Genomic DNA, 14,101 nt, shown 5'->3' on the forward strand with positions numbered 1-14,101 from the left:
GGAATGTGTGTGTGTGTGTGTGTGTGTGTGTGTATGAGAGGGAGGGAGAGAGGAAAGAAGTGGAAAGCTTCAAATCTTTTCAGAAGAGCACACAGAATGCCTCTGAAGATGTTGGTTTGCTTTGGGTGTTTATTTTTTTAAAAACTGAAGACTTCCTCTTTTCCAGGGAAGAGGTGTCCAGGGCAGCTGCTCCCTGACCCGCTGTCTGTGTCTGCCTCCCTGCCCTGTGCCTTTGAGGCGGCTGCTCCTGGAGGTGAGACCACAGTCTGTTCCACCGAGAAACCGGACCCTGCCCCTGTCTGAACAGCTCACAGCACCTTCTGGGATGCATGGGGAGATGCCCGGTGATGACCCCACCCAGTCCTGGTCCTCCTGTGGCCCAGCAGTGCAGACACTCTGCGTGTCTTGCAAGACGGGGAGGAGGAGGCTGGTGGGGAAGAGTTGAGGGGTTGCAGGCCAGAGAGCTACCAGGCAGGTCATGGTCCAGTGTGTGGTCCTGAGACCCTAATAGCTCTCCCCCTTCCTCACAGGGTAAACTTCAGGCAAGTTACACATTGTGCCAGCCTCCATTCCTCACTGGTCAAATGGAAAGGGTTTGTGTCTATTTAGCATATAATAATTGTAAATTTTGTTGTTGTTCTGTGGCTCAGTCGTGTCTGACTCTTTGCTCTCCCATGGACTGTAGTCCACGAGGCTCCTCTGTCCATGGGATTCCCTGGACAAGAATACAAGAGTGGCTTGCCATGCCCTTCTCCAGGGGATCTTCCTGACCCAGGGATCGAACCTGGATCTCCTGCATTGAAGGCAGATTCTTTACTGTCTGAGCCACCAGGGGCTTGTTAATTGTGTATTTAGCATGTAATAATTATTAAACTGTTAGCGGATACCAAGTGCTCAATAAAGCTACGTGCTGTTTGCATGTTTGTGTTCCCTCAAAATTGATGTGTTGACGTCTTAACCTCTGATGTGACGGAATGTGAAGGTGAGGCCTTTGGGAAGTAATTAAATTTGGGTGCAGGAGTCGGAGTGGGGCCACCATTACGGGATTGATGCCGAGGAGCGAGTGCTCTGCCACCACGAGGCGTGGAACCCAGGAAGAGGGCACCCCCAGCGGAATCCGGAAAGACAGCGCCCCTAGAGGAACCCGGGAAGAGAGCGCCCCCAGTGGAACCCGGGAAGACAGCGCCCCTAGAGGAACCCGGGAAGAGAGCGCCCCCAGCGGAACACGGGAAGAGAGGGCCCCCAGCGGAACCCGGGAAGACAGCGCCCCTAGAGGAACCCGGGAAGAGAGCGCCCCCAGCGGAACCCGGGAAGACAGCGCCCCTAGAGGAACCCGGGAAGACAGCGCCCCTAGAGGAACCCGGGAAGACAGCGCCCCTAGAGGAACCCGGGAAGACAGCACCCCCTAGAGGAACCCGGGAAGACAGCGCCCCCAGCGGAACCTGGGAAGAGAGCGCCGCCAGCGGAACCCGGGAAGACAGCGCCCCTAGAGGAACCCGGGAAGCGCCCCTAGAGGAACCCGGGAAGACAGCGCCCCTAGAGGAACCCGGGAAGACAGCGCCCCTAGAGGAACCCGGGAAGCGCCCCTAGAGGAACCCGGGAAGCGCCCCTAGAGGAACCCGGGAAGAGAGCGCCGCCAGCGGAACTGGGAAGAGAGCGCCCCTAGAGGAACCCGGGAAGATAGCGCCCCCAGCGGAACCTGGGAAGACAGCACCCCTTAGAGGAACTCGGGAAGAGAGCACCCCTAGAGGAACCCGGAAAGAGAGCACCCCTAGAACCCACCGTGCGGCCCCTGCTCTCGGAACCCCAGCCATGAGAACTGAACGTTTGGTCAAGCCTCCTTCCCGAAGAGCAGCTCTGGTGCAAGCTAGTGGAGAAGGTTTCTCCTCCCTCCAAACTCGCATCTCCACTTGTGAAAAGCTGGACTTGTTAATCAGACATTTATTGGTTCCACTGTGGCTTCTGGGACAGCAATAGAATGGATCTCTGCCCCAGAGAGACTGGTCAAACGGCCTTTGGAAACAGATGGCATTTTGTGGCAGTGACCACGGAGAAACAGAGCACGATCTGTGGTCCTCCAGGCCCCTTTCATCAGGCAGGTGGAGAACCAGCACCCTGAATGAGGGATGAGCACAGAAAGTCCACTCCCTCGGGGTCATGGCTGCAATCTCCTAAATATTCATTCTAGACACACAAATAGCCAATTAAGGTGCCAGAGTAAAGGAGATGGGGACTGAACGGGTCATGTGATTTCCTTTCTCAGGAATCTAACAAGCAATTATTTTCATCTCAGTTAAGGAACCATTCTTTCTTGGAGCCCAAGGAGGTAGGTCCCTGCCAACTCCCCAGTGATGGGCTGGGCTCCCTCTCCACCATCTTATCTGTCAGGGCCAAAGTTCTAGGAGTCACCCACGGGGCTTCCCTTTCTCCCTGTTTACACATGGCTTAATCTTCCATCTTCCTCCAATGACTGGCTAGGGGCCTTCACCCCCAGGCTCTGTTCACAGCCCTGCCATCTTCACCAACATCTCCTTTAAATGTCATAGCCCGGGCATCAGGCAGGGAGGAAGAATTAAACTGGCTTTCTCCAAGCTAAGACCCTGAATGGCCAACCTGTTGATTTCTTGTCCTAAGGGTGATGGAGAGCCATTGGACATCATTAGATGTGTGTCATGAGGGGCCCACATCTGTGTGAAGGGACTGAATGGGCCACAACTAGAAACAGAAAGGCTCAGAGGCACTCATGGAAACATCACGGGATCAGATTTGACTGTAAGATCAAAGGGATCTTTGTTATAATGTCAAAGGGGATAATAGTTTAACAAAGTAAAATTATATTTCTTTTTCATAGTCAAGAAATATGGAGGTATGGCTAGTGCAGTTTGCTTAGTGTCAGGGACCCAGCTCCTAGTTCGTTGTTTTTCCATAATGGCTTCCAGTCACATAGTCATCTTGTGACCCAAGATGGCTGCTGGAGCTCCAGGCATCACATCTACATTCCAGTTAGAAGGAAGAAGGGAAAGGGAAAAGGAAACACATGATCATTTAAGGACAATTCCTGAAAGTGAAAGTTGCATATGCCAATTCTGTTTTAGGTGAAGCTTAGTTGCATGTGTTTCCTTGCTGTCAAGAGAGGCTGGGTTGCTGTTGTTGTTCAGTCACTCAGTCGTGTCCAACTCTTTGCGACCCCACGGACTGCAGCATGCCAGTCTTCCCTGTCCTTCACCATCACCCAGAGTTTGCTCAAACTCATGTCCATCAAGTTGGTGATGGCATCCAACCATCTCATCCTCTGTCCTCCCCTTCTCCTCCTGCCCCCAATCCCTCCCAGCATCAGAATGTTTTCCAATGAGTCAGTTCTTCACATCAGGTGGCCAAAGTATTGGAGCTTCAGCTTCAGCATCAGTCCTTCCAATGAATATTCAGGGTTGTTTTCCTTTAAAATTGACTGGTTTGATCTCCTTGCTGTTCAAGGGACTCTCTAGAGTCTTCTCTAACACCATAGTTTGAAAGCATCAATTCTTCAGTTCTCAGCCTTTTTTATAGTCCAGCTCTTACATCCATACATGACTACTGGGAAAGCCATAGCTTTGACTACATGGGTATTTGTTGGCAAAGTCTTTGCCTTCTAATATACTGTCCAGGCTTGTCATAGCTTTTCTTCCAAGGAGCAAGTGTCTTTTAATTTCAGGGCTGCAGTCACCATCCGCAGTGATTTTGGAGCCCAAGAAAATAAAGTCTGTCGCTGTTTCCATTGTTTACCCATCTATTTGCCATTAAGTGATGGGGCCGGATGCCATGATCTTAGTTTTTTGAATGTTGAGTTTTAAGCCAACAGTTAAGAGAGGCTGGGACATGTCTTATTCACGACAGCCACATGTCCAGCCAAACATCAGGGGCCCTGTGACTATGGATGAGCAGACTGTAGCTGGGAGTGGCATTCATCACCTCGACCACATGAATGCACTCCCCTTCCTCCCACAGCTGACATCCTCTCCCCAAAAGTTGGGCCCTGGAATCGGTCTTCCTCCTCCCGTCCTGAGCCGGGCACCGCAGGGGTCGGAGACAGACAGGAGCTCTCATCTTGCTCACAACTGCAAGTCCTATTGACAGAGAGTAGGTGGGCAAGAGTTGGTTTTTCTTGAGATGTTTTGTTTTTAAAGACATTTTTTAAGAGTTTTAGGTTTACAGTTGAAAGGAAGGTACTTTGAGGAGAGAAGACAACAAAAATGACTTTGGCAAACTGAACTGAAGAAGACTGCTGGAAGGACGGGAGGCGCATAGGGCGTTTGCGGGAGGGCTAGGGAACCGTGTTTTGTACACGCCCCAACCTGGGCTGCCATCTAGCTCTCCATCCTCTCTCTGCTGCCTGCACGTCTCAGCCGCTCTGCCTGCCTGGCCAAGTGGCTGCCCGTTCTCTTCGGTCCAGCCCAGGCATCCTCTCCTCTGCGGCCCAAGCGCCCCGGCATCTCTGATGCGCCCACGTGCACTGACGGGGTTAGAGCTTCTACCACCCAGAGGGGCGCCCCATCACCTGCCCTGGAGCCGGGACTTACGGAGGGCAGGGCCTGCACAGTGTCTCGGCGTCTGTAGGGAACCTCTGTGACCTTTCTAACGTGAGACCCATTAGGTTTCGGGGGTCACGTGCGGATGGCGGGTGAGCACCTTGTTTCCGGAGGTGAATTCATCAGTTACCTTGATCAGCCATTTGTGCACACAGGACACTTCTCCGGAGCAGAGTTTGTCTGGCCGCCAGGCAGTTTCCGGAGCGGGCGACTCGGAGCTGCGAGGCGGGCTGTGCATCGCTCCAGCCTCTCCTGGAGGCCTCCCACCGCGTCCGCCCCTCCCACTCCTCCCGCCCCTCCTCCCGCTCCTCCCTCTCCTCCTGCCCCTCCGGTCCTCCACCTCCTGGAGCTCAGCGCGGGGAGAGGCTTCCTCTCCCGGCCCAGAAGACAGTGGAGTCAAGGCCGCGCAGATGCCCTCTGCGGAGAGAAGGGGGCTCTCCCCCAGCCTCCCTCCCCTGCCCCGGCCCCCGGGGCTCATTGAGCCCTGGGCACCGGAAGTTAGGATGCTCTGAGAACGCTCTTCCCAGCGCTGCTTCCACCTCAGGCTGCCTTTGACCTCTCACCCCAGCAGCACTGCTAACTCTTTGCGACTCCATGGACTGCAGCATGCCAGGCTCCTCTGTCCTCCACTGTCTCCCAGAGTTTGCTCCAATTCACATATATTGACTCTGTTAAGTCTTTGATGCTATCTAACCATCTCATCCTCTGCCACCCCCATTCTTTTTGCCCTCAATCTTTCCCAGTATCCTGTCTTTTCCATTGAGTCAGCTCTTGGCATCAGTGGGCCCAAGTATTGGAGCTTCAGCTTTAGCATCAGTCCTTCCAATGAATATTCAGGGTTGATTTCCTTTGGGATGGACTGGTTGGATCTTCTTGCAGTCCAAGGGACTCTCAAGCGTCTTCTCCAGCACCACAGTTTGAAAGCATCAATTCTTTGGTGCTCAGCCTTCCTTATGGGAGGTAGTGAAATATTGGCCCAGCCACACCTGGGGGCTTCCGAGGGTTTGCTAAGCCTCCTCCCTGCCTCCTGAATCAGAGTCAGTGGGGTCCAGCAGTCTGCTTACCAGCTCTCCAGAGGTATTCTGACTCCTGCTGGGTTGTGAAGTGCTGTCCCAGCTGGCCTCAGGAAGCATAGAGGGGTGGGGTCACCTGCCCATGGTTCCGCTCACTCATTCATTCCCTGAGGGTTTATGGAGAGCTAGATGTCCACCCAGGTGGCTCAGTGGGTAAAGAATCAAACTGCAGTACAGGAGACGTGGGTTTGATCCCTGGGTTGGGAAGATTCCCTGGAGGAGGAAATAGCGACCCATTGGAGTATTCCCGTCATGTACAGAGGAGCCTGGCAGGCTGTAGTCCATGGGGTTGCAAAGAGTCGGACATGACTGAACGACTGAGCACACACACAGATGTCCCCCAGGCACTGGGGAGTCTTCAGTGAGCAGAGTAGAGGAAAACCCCAGCCTTGTGGGGAGACACTCAACGTGGAAAGTTAGGAAGCAGAGTGTGGGGGTGTTGGATGGAGGAGATTCCACCAGGGAGGAGGGTGTTTGAGCAGGAAGGGGCCAGAAGAGCAGCTGGCGCAGCGGGTGAGAAGAGATGGAAGGAGGTGAGAGCAGGGTAAGCCTGGTGGATACTGGTGGGAAGACTGTGAGGAGAGGAAGCATCCAGACCGAAGGCCCTGGGGCAGCAAGGGCTGGAGGACTAAACGGGTGAGGGAAGGGCACGAGCGCAGGGCCCCAGACAGGCAGGGGCGCCTCAGGCCTGCTCCTCTCTCTGCCGTGTCCCATCCAGAGCTGGACTTGCGTGCCTGGGCGCAGCCTGGGGAACCGAGCCTTGTGGAGGAAACGCCGTGTCCACAAAACAGGCAGAGCCCAGAGACAGACCATGGGTCAGTTCCAGACCAGCGGGATGAACATCGCAATAAAGCAAGTCACACGAAGCTTTGGTTTCCCAATACATAAAAGTCATGTCTTCATTATCCTGTAGTCTGTTAAGTGTGCAATAGCTTTATGTCTAAAACAGACTTGCATACTTTCATTTAAAAACACTTTGTTGCCAAAAAATTCTAACCATCATCTGCTGCTGCTGCTGCTAAGTCGCTTCAGTCGTGTCCGACTCTGTGTGACCCCATAGAGGGCAGCCCACCAGGCTCCCCCATCCCTGGGATTCTCCAGGCAAGAACACTGGAGTGGGTTGCCATTTCCTTCATGAAAGTGAAAAGTGAAAGTGAAGTCGCTCAGTCGTGTCCGACCCTCAGCGACCCCATGGACTGCAGCCCACCAGGCTCCTCCGCCCATGGGATTTTCCAGGCAAGAGTACTGGAGTGGGGGGACCATTGCCTTCAACCATCATCTGAGCCTTCTGCAAAGACTAATCTTTTTGCAATGGTAACATCAATGATCACTGTTCACAGATAACAAGTAAAATAATAATGAAAACGTTTGAAATACGGGGAGAATCACCAAAACGTGATACAGAAACACAAAGTGAACAAATGCTGGTGGAAAAGTGTCTATAGCCTTGCTCGAAGCAGGGTTTCTACAAACCTCCAGTTTGTATAAAACAAAACAAAACAAAAACCCGGAATGTCTGTGAAGCACAAGAAAGTGAAGTGCAACGAAACGAGGTCTGCCTGTGTAGACACTTGTTCTGTGAAATTGTGTAGATGCTGCTGTGATGAATCAACCACACGTACGTTCCAAAACACTGCAGAATTTGTAGTAACTTGGTGGGCGCTTCGTTCTCCGTTGGTGTGAACTGACCATGCAACTGCTGTGACTCATGCTCTGAAAAATCAAGTCCAAATCCAGGAAGCTCCTTGTCCTAAAGCTGTAGAAAGCCAAGGCCTTCGTGGGCCTCTCCTGCTCGCTTCCCCCAACAAGAAGTCAAGGCCACAGTCCTTTTAGATTCTGTGTTTTCAGAACAGAAATGGGCAGACAGAGGAGTGGACAGAAATCTTGATTCCAGGCTGCCAGATCACAGCGTCTGTGGTCTTCTGTGGAGAACCCCAGAGGAAGTGGGATGAGCCAGTCTTGGTCTGGATGTGCACCCCCCACCATGCAAGCCCAGATAAGTTACCACCAGCCTCCTTCAGCCTTCCGAATCTCAGCTTCAGCTTCCTGACCATGTAGGCTGGGTCAGCGTTTCCTGTTCTTACTCCCAGACTTCAGTGAGCAGATCCTTTGCTTTCGGAAATGGAGCAACTGGGCCAGGAATAGGAGCTGGCTGGTGACTGGTTAGGATGACGTTTGACCCTGGCAGCCTCACCCAGCTACCTTATCCACAGTCCCCAAGAGGATCAGAAAGACCTTACTACTACAGACTAACCAGAAATGAGGACAAGAGAAGAATCTGAAAGAACTGCTCTTGACAATATTCCTGAAAATTTTACGTTGAAATTTATTTATATATGTCAACCTAAAACTGCTTTAAAAGTATAGCTTATTAAGAAGAAATGAAAATTTATAAATGCAAAATATTATACTGGGATCATAAAGTCTCCTTTATTTTCCCCTTGACTACCAAATCATAAAGCACAAATTTAGTAAAAAGCACCCAAAAAGTCATACATATCATTTGGATATGTTTTAACGCTGCTTTCAATGAATGAAACAGTTGTATTAAAGGAGGATTCTGTCCCCTGGCATCCCCAGGTGCAGAAAAGGACATCTAGTTTCTGGTTCCGATTCACGGCGGTCAATTGACCTCCTAGGACCTCAGGCCAGGGGGGCTGTTTACAGTCACCAAAGCTGTTTCCAGTGTTTGTTATGAAGACTCCACGCCTGGAGAAGCACACACACAGTCATGTGTTTCTGGAGCCCCTGGGGCAGTGCCCCTAGGGAGATTACGAGGAGCAGGGTCATGACCTTGAATAATATCCCATCTCCCAGTGAAAAACGACTGAGCGACTTCACTTTCACTTTTCACTTTCATGCACTGGGGAAGGAAATGGCAACCCACTCCAGTGTTCTTGCCTGGAGAATCCCAGGGATGGGGGAGCCTGGTGGGCTGCAGTCTATGGGGTCGCACAGAGTCGGACATGACTAAAGCGACTTAGCAGCAGCAGCAGTGAAAAAATGTTTCTCCTCTTCATGTCTTTGGTTCCTTCCTGCTCCTCTGGCTCTGACGTCCCAGCCACACTTGCTAATCTGCCCCTTTAGCAGAGCAAGGCTGGGCATCCAGAGTCCTCAGGAGGCGGCCGGACATGACCAGATGTCAACCACAAGGTTCCATGTTCCACGGATTCAACTTGATCATACCTTTCTACTTCTTTTGTGTGTGATACTGGATTTCCATGTACTGTGTGAAGTTGACTAAGATTCTTGTTTTAAATGAAATGCGTTTCAGTAGATAAGGAAGTTGATTTACGGGAAAAAATGTTAAATATTAATATTACAAGAAGTACCTGGATGTGGCAAAAAACATGTGCACACACATACAGATACACGTGAGGCTTGGAGATATTTATTTATTTCCTTATTTGGGGGTTATTTCCTTACTTACTTAGGGGTTGCGCGTACCCTGGGAATGGCAGGGGCCTGGGAAGCACTGGCTGTCTCGCCCCTGCGGACGCGGAGTGAACCGAGCCTGCAGCTGCGGGCTCCGGACACCAGATGGCGCCGCTGCCGTGCCGAGCGGGCAGCCGGGCTCCGCTTCCTGCGCTCCATCCACGCCGCTGCCGCTCACACATCCCACAGACGTCCCCGACGCGCAGACTCAGCGCAAGGAGGCCGCCCCCCGCTCTCCTCTCCCGGACCCTGTTTCAGCGGCCTCCCCGGACCTGAGCCTGCCTCAGGTGTGTTTCCGGGCTCCAGCCCCGCCCTCCGGGAACGTGGTCAACAAAGCAGAAGTAGATGTTTTCCTGGAACTCTCTAGCTTTTTCGATGATCCAAGGGATGTCGGCAATTTGATCTCTGGTTCCTCTGCCTTTTCTAAATTCAGCTTGACTATCTGGAAGTGCATGGTTCACGTGTTGCTGAAGCCTGGCTTGGAGAATTTTGAGAATTACTTTATTAGCGTGTGAGATGAATGCAATTGTGCGGCGGTTTGAGCATTCTTTGGCATTGCCTTTTTTTGGGATTGGAATGAAAACTCACCTTTTCCAGTCCCGTGGCCACTGCTGCGTTTTCCAGATTTGTTGGCATATTGAGTGCAGCACTTTCACAGCATCATCTTTTAGGATTTGAAATAGCTCCACTGGAATTCCATCACCTCCACTAGCTTTGTTTGTAGTGATGCTTCCTAAGGCCCACTTGACTTCACATTCCAGGATGTCTGGCTCTAGGTGGGTGATCACACCATCATGGTTATCTGAGTCATGAAGACTTTTTTTGTATAGTTCTTCTGTGTATTCTTGCCACCTCTTCTTAATATCTTCTGCTTCTGTTAGGTCCATACCACTTCTGTCCTTTATTGAGCCCATCTTTGCATGAAATATTCCCTTGGTGTCTCTAATTTTCTTGAAGAGATCTCTAGTCTTCCCCATTCTATTGTTTTCCTCTGTTTCTTTGCCTTGATCACTGAGGAAGGCTTTCTTGTCTTTGCTTGCTATTTTTTGGAACTCTGCATTCAAATGGGTATATCTTTCCTTTTCTCCTTTGCTTTTCACTTCTCTTCTTTTCTCAGCTATTTGTAAGGCCTCCTCAGACAACCATTTTGCCTTTTTGCATTTCTTTTTCTTGGGAATGGTCTTGATCACTGCCTCCTGTACACTGTTACGAACCTCTGTCCATAGTTCTTCAGACACTCTGTCCATTAGATCTAATTCCTTGAATCTATTTGTCACTTCCATTGTAAGGGATTTGATTTAGGCCATACCTGAATGGTCTAGTGGTTTTCCCTACTTTCTTCAATTTCAATCTGAATTTGGCAATAAGGAGCTCATGATCTGAGCCACAGTCAGCTCCTGGTCTTGTTTTTTGCTGACTGTATAGAGCTTCTCCATCTTTGGCTGCAAAGAATATAATCAATCTGATTTCAGTGTTGACCATCTGGTGATGTCCATGCGTAGAGTCTTCTCTTGTGTTGTTGGAAGAGGGTGTTTGCATGACCAGTGCATTCTCTTGGCAAAACTCTATTAGCCTTTGCCCTGCTTCATTCTGTACTCCAAGGCCAAATTTGCCTATTACTCCAGGTATCTCTTGACTTCCTACTTTTGCATTCCAGTCCCCTATAATGAAAAGGACATCTTTTTTGGGTGTTAGTTCTATAAGGTCTTGTACGTCTTCATAGAACTGTTCAACTTCAGCTTCAACAGCATTACTGGTGGGGGCATAAACTTGGATAACCATGATATTGAATGGTTTGCCCTGGAAACAAACAGGTTATTATGTCATTTTTGAGACGGCATCCAAGTACTGCATTTCGGACTCTTCTGTTGACTATGATGGCTACTCCATTTCTTCTAAGGGATTCTTGCCCACAGTAGTAGATATGATGGTCATCTGAGTTAAATTCACCCATTCCAGTCCATTTGAGTTCGCAGATTCCTAAAATGTCAATGTTCACTCTTGCCATCTCCTGTTTGACCACCTCCAATTTGCCTTGATTCATGGACCTAACATTCCAGGTTTCTATGCAATATTGCTCTTGACTGCATTGGACGTTACTTCTGTCACCAGTCACATCCACAGCTGGAACTCAATAAGTGTCTTTCGATTCGGTCAAAACTTAATTGGGCTTCCCAGTGGTGCCAGTGATAAAGAACCCGCCTGCCGATGCACAACACACAGGAGGAGGTGAGGGCACCATCCCTGGGTTGGGAAGATCCCCTAGAGGAGGGTGTGGCAACCCACACCAGTATTCCCACCTGGAGAATCCCATGGATGGGGAAGGTTGGAGACCACATACCTCAGGCAGCCCCTCCAGCCTCTGGCAGATGGTTGACTACTTACATGTGAGTGATTCTCCACCCTCTTCTGGGGGAACAATTCAGAATAAGCCCAAAATTCACACTAAAAGTGTGACAACACTGTTCTCTGCTGAGTTCCCTTGCAGGATGCTCAGAGATAGACAGTTAGAACACCTGGCGGAGAAGGACAGACACAGGCCCTTGCGAACTTGTCTGTCTGGTTTGGGCAGATTTCACTTGACCATTTTTATGAAAAATGGTTCTGTAAAATGCTTTTAAGTCCTCTCCAAAAATACCAAGCTATGTGTCCAATTTCTACCACCTGGATCCTCTCTCCGTCCCTAACCTCCATCTCAGACCCTCCACCCTCCTGCTCACTGTCCTGGGCTTCCTCCAGCTTCTCAAACCCACCTCAGAGCTTTGCACCTGCCAGTCCAGCCTGGAAGCATCTGTCCTGGCCGTTCCCCAAGGACTCTTATTCACCGGGGTTGGGCTCAGTCGCTTAGTCGTGTCTGACTCTTTGTGACCCCATGGACTGTAGCCCACCGGGCTCCTCTGTCCACGGGATTTTTCAGGCAGGAATACTGGAGTGAGTTACCAATTTCCTCCTCCCGGGGATCTTCCCGACCCACGTCTCCAGTGTCTCCTGCACTGCCGGCAGATTCTTTACCCACTGAGCCATCAGCAAAGCCCCTTATTTATCAGGGCTGGGCTTAAAAATGCTTTCTTCAGGGAAGCCTTCCCTGAGAGCTGACCCCACTGTCTCAGCTGCCCCTGTAGGCTCAGCTATGGAAGTCTGTATTTACTTCCTCAACGTCCAGCTTTCCCGCTGTCTGTTGCCCATCGCTTGCTAGTGGACAGCGTCTGAAAGTTGACCTGGTTGGTTCTCAGCACGGTCAGGGTGTCTGCAGCACCGCCATGGCTGCATCAGAACAGCAGGCTGGTCATGCTGCTAGAACCTGCCAGAACCTACATCTGTGCACCCGGCGTTTCCATGGCAACCAGCTGGGCCCTGGTGCGGAGCATTTGTTTCTCTAATTGGGCCCCCAGTTAATCGCAGATGTGCCTCTATGAAGGCAGGGGACTTGCTGTGAAGTCGCGGTTTATGAATTCATAGGGCTGAACCTCTGCTGTCGAGAAACTCCCTTTCAGACTCAGGACTGCGGGAGGGGCGGGGCGCCCCGGATCCGCCGTCATGAACCCGGGGGAGGCCCACAGCCCTCGCGCTCATCCCCGCCCGCCACCACACCCCCGCCCGTGGCTGCCCTCTCTGGCCCCTGCCTCCGCCCTGCCCCGCCCTGCCCACTTCCTAATTCTCAGAGCCTGTCACCAGGTAAGCGTTTGGAGGTAATTGCTAGATTCTCCATATTTTTATGCTTTCTAGAGATGATGGGATTTCAGAGCAATCTGCAGTGTTCTCTGGCTAAAGACGTGTCTCTGCACATATTTGCAGCTTAATTAGCAGCCTCCTGATTGTAGAGTTCTCCCAGGGGGACACACCTGCTCTGCCTTGGGAAGCTTGGGATTTGGTGTGTGTGTTGGGTCGGGACGAGGGGGGGGGGGGGGGCGGGGGGGGGAGGGGGGCAGGAGGCAGGCAGCTATCTTTTTTTTCCCTGCTAAAATTTTTCTGTCTCTTCAGGTAAATGCATTTGAACTCTGGTGGACTTCAGGTGCTTCCTTTAAAGAAACGATTTTGAATGATCTCTGGACTGCTGTCCCAAAGGAAAGTCTTTTTTTTCTTGTAAGGCATGTGTGCCAAAGATTGTAGCAGGAGAGGCTGTAGGCTTGGCTTCCTTTCTGTCTCGCTTCCCCTCTGCGTCAGAGCACAGCAGCAGACTCCCTGGAAGCTGAGATCTCACTGGGACTGTTGTTTCCCCCTCCCTCAGGCTCCCAAGGGGTGGGTCCTCCCGAGCCTGACGCGAGGACTCAGCCAGAAGGTCTTCTGTGCGTGGAGTGGATGGAGGCTGTGACGGCCTCACCCTGCCCCTTCCTCCCCTGGGAGTGCCCACCAGCCTCTCAGACCCTGCCCCCACCCCCGTCCTGTCTGGGACCCCCTGGTCCAGCCACGGCCCCTCCTCAGCTCTACCTCTCAGCCCAGCCCCTCAAGTCAAAGCATCTGTTGACCACTGTGCCAGGTCCTGGACCCCAGCCTCCCTTCTGGAATCTTCTGCCCTCAGCTCCCCACCCCCGCGCAGCTGGGAGCCCACCCTGCTGCCTGCATATTTGGAAGTAGCTAGGAGAGTGGATCTTCAGTGTTCTTGTTTCAAGAAGAGAACATGTTTGTAACTGTGTGTGGTGATGGGTGAACACTGGACTTACTGTGGAGGGCATTTGCAATGCGTGCCAACATCGAATCGTAACATTGCACGCCTGAAACTAATGTAACATTGCATCAGTCACACCTCGATGAAAATGAGTCCAGCCCAGCTCATCCCTCCCTGAAATCTCTGGTTCCCCATTGCCTCTAAAAGGACGTCCGAAACCCTTAGTCTGGAGGTCACCCTTCTTTACTCTCTGGTCCCAACCTCCGTGCAGCAACCCTCCTGGCCACTCCACCCTTAGTGCATCGAGGTCCCTTACACTGGCCTCCACGGTGGGAGGTAGTGATTGTCACTGGGAATGATGTGTGGTGGTGAGGGTATGGGGGCCATGCAGGGATGGGTCCCCTCTGAGGGAAGGCACAACA

Source organism: Bos grunniens, chromosome 19 (assembly GCF_055505025.1).
Source record: "Bos grunniens cultivar Pamir isolate PY7600 chromosome 19, Bosgru_T2T1.0, whole genome shotgun sequence".
In the NCBI taxonomy this organism is placed as follows: Eukaryota; Metazoa; Chordata; class Mammalia; order Artiodactyla; family Bovidae; genus Bos; species Bos grunniens.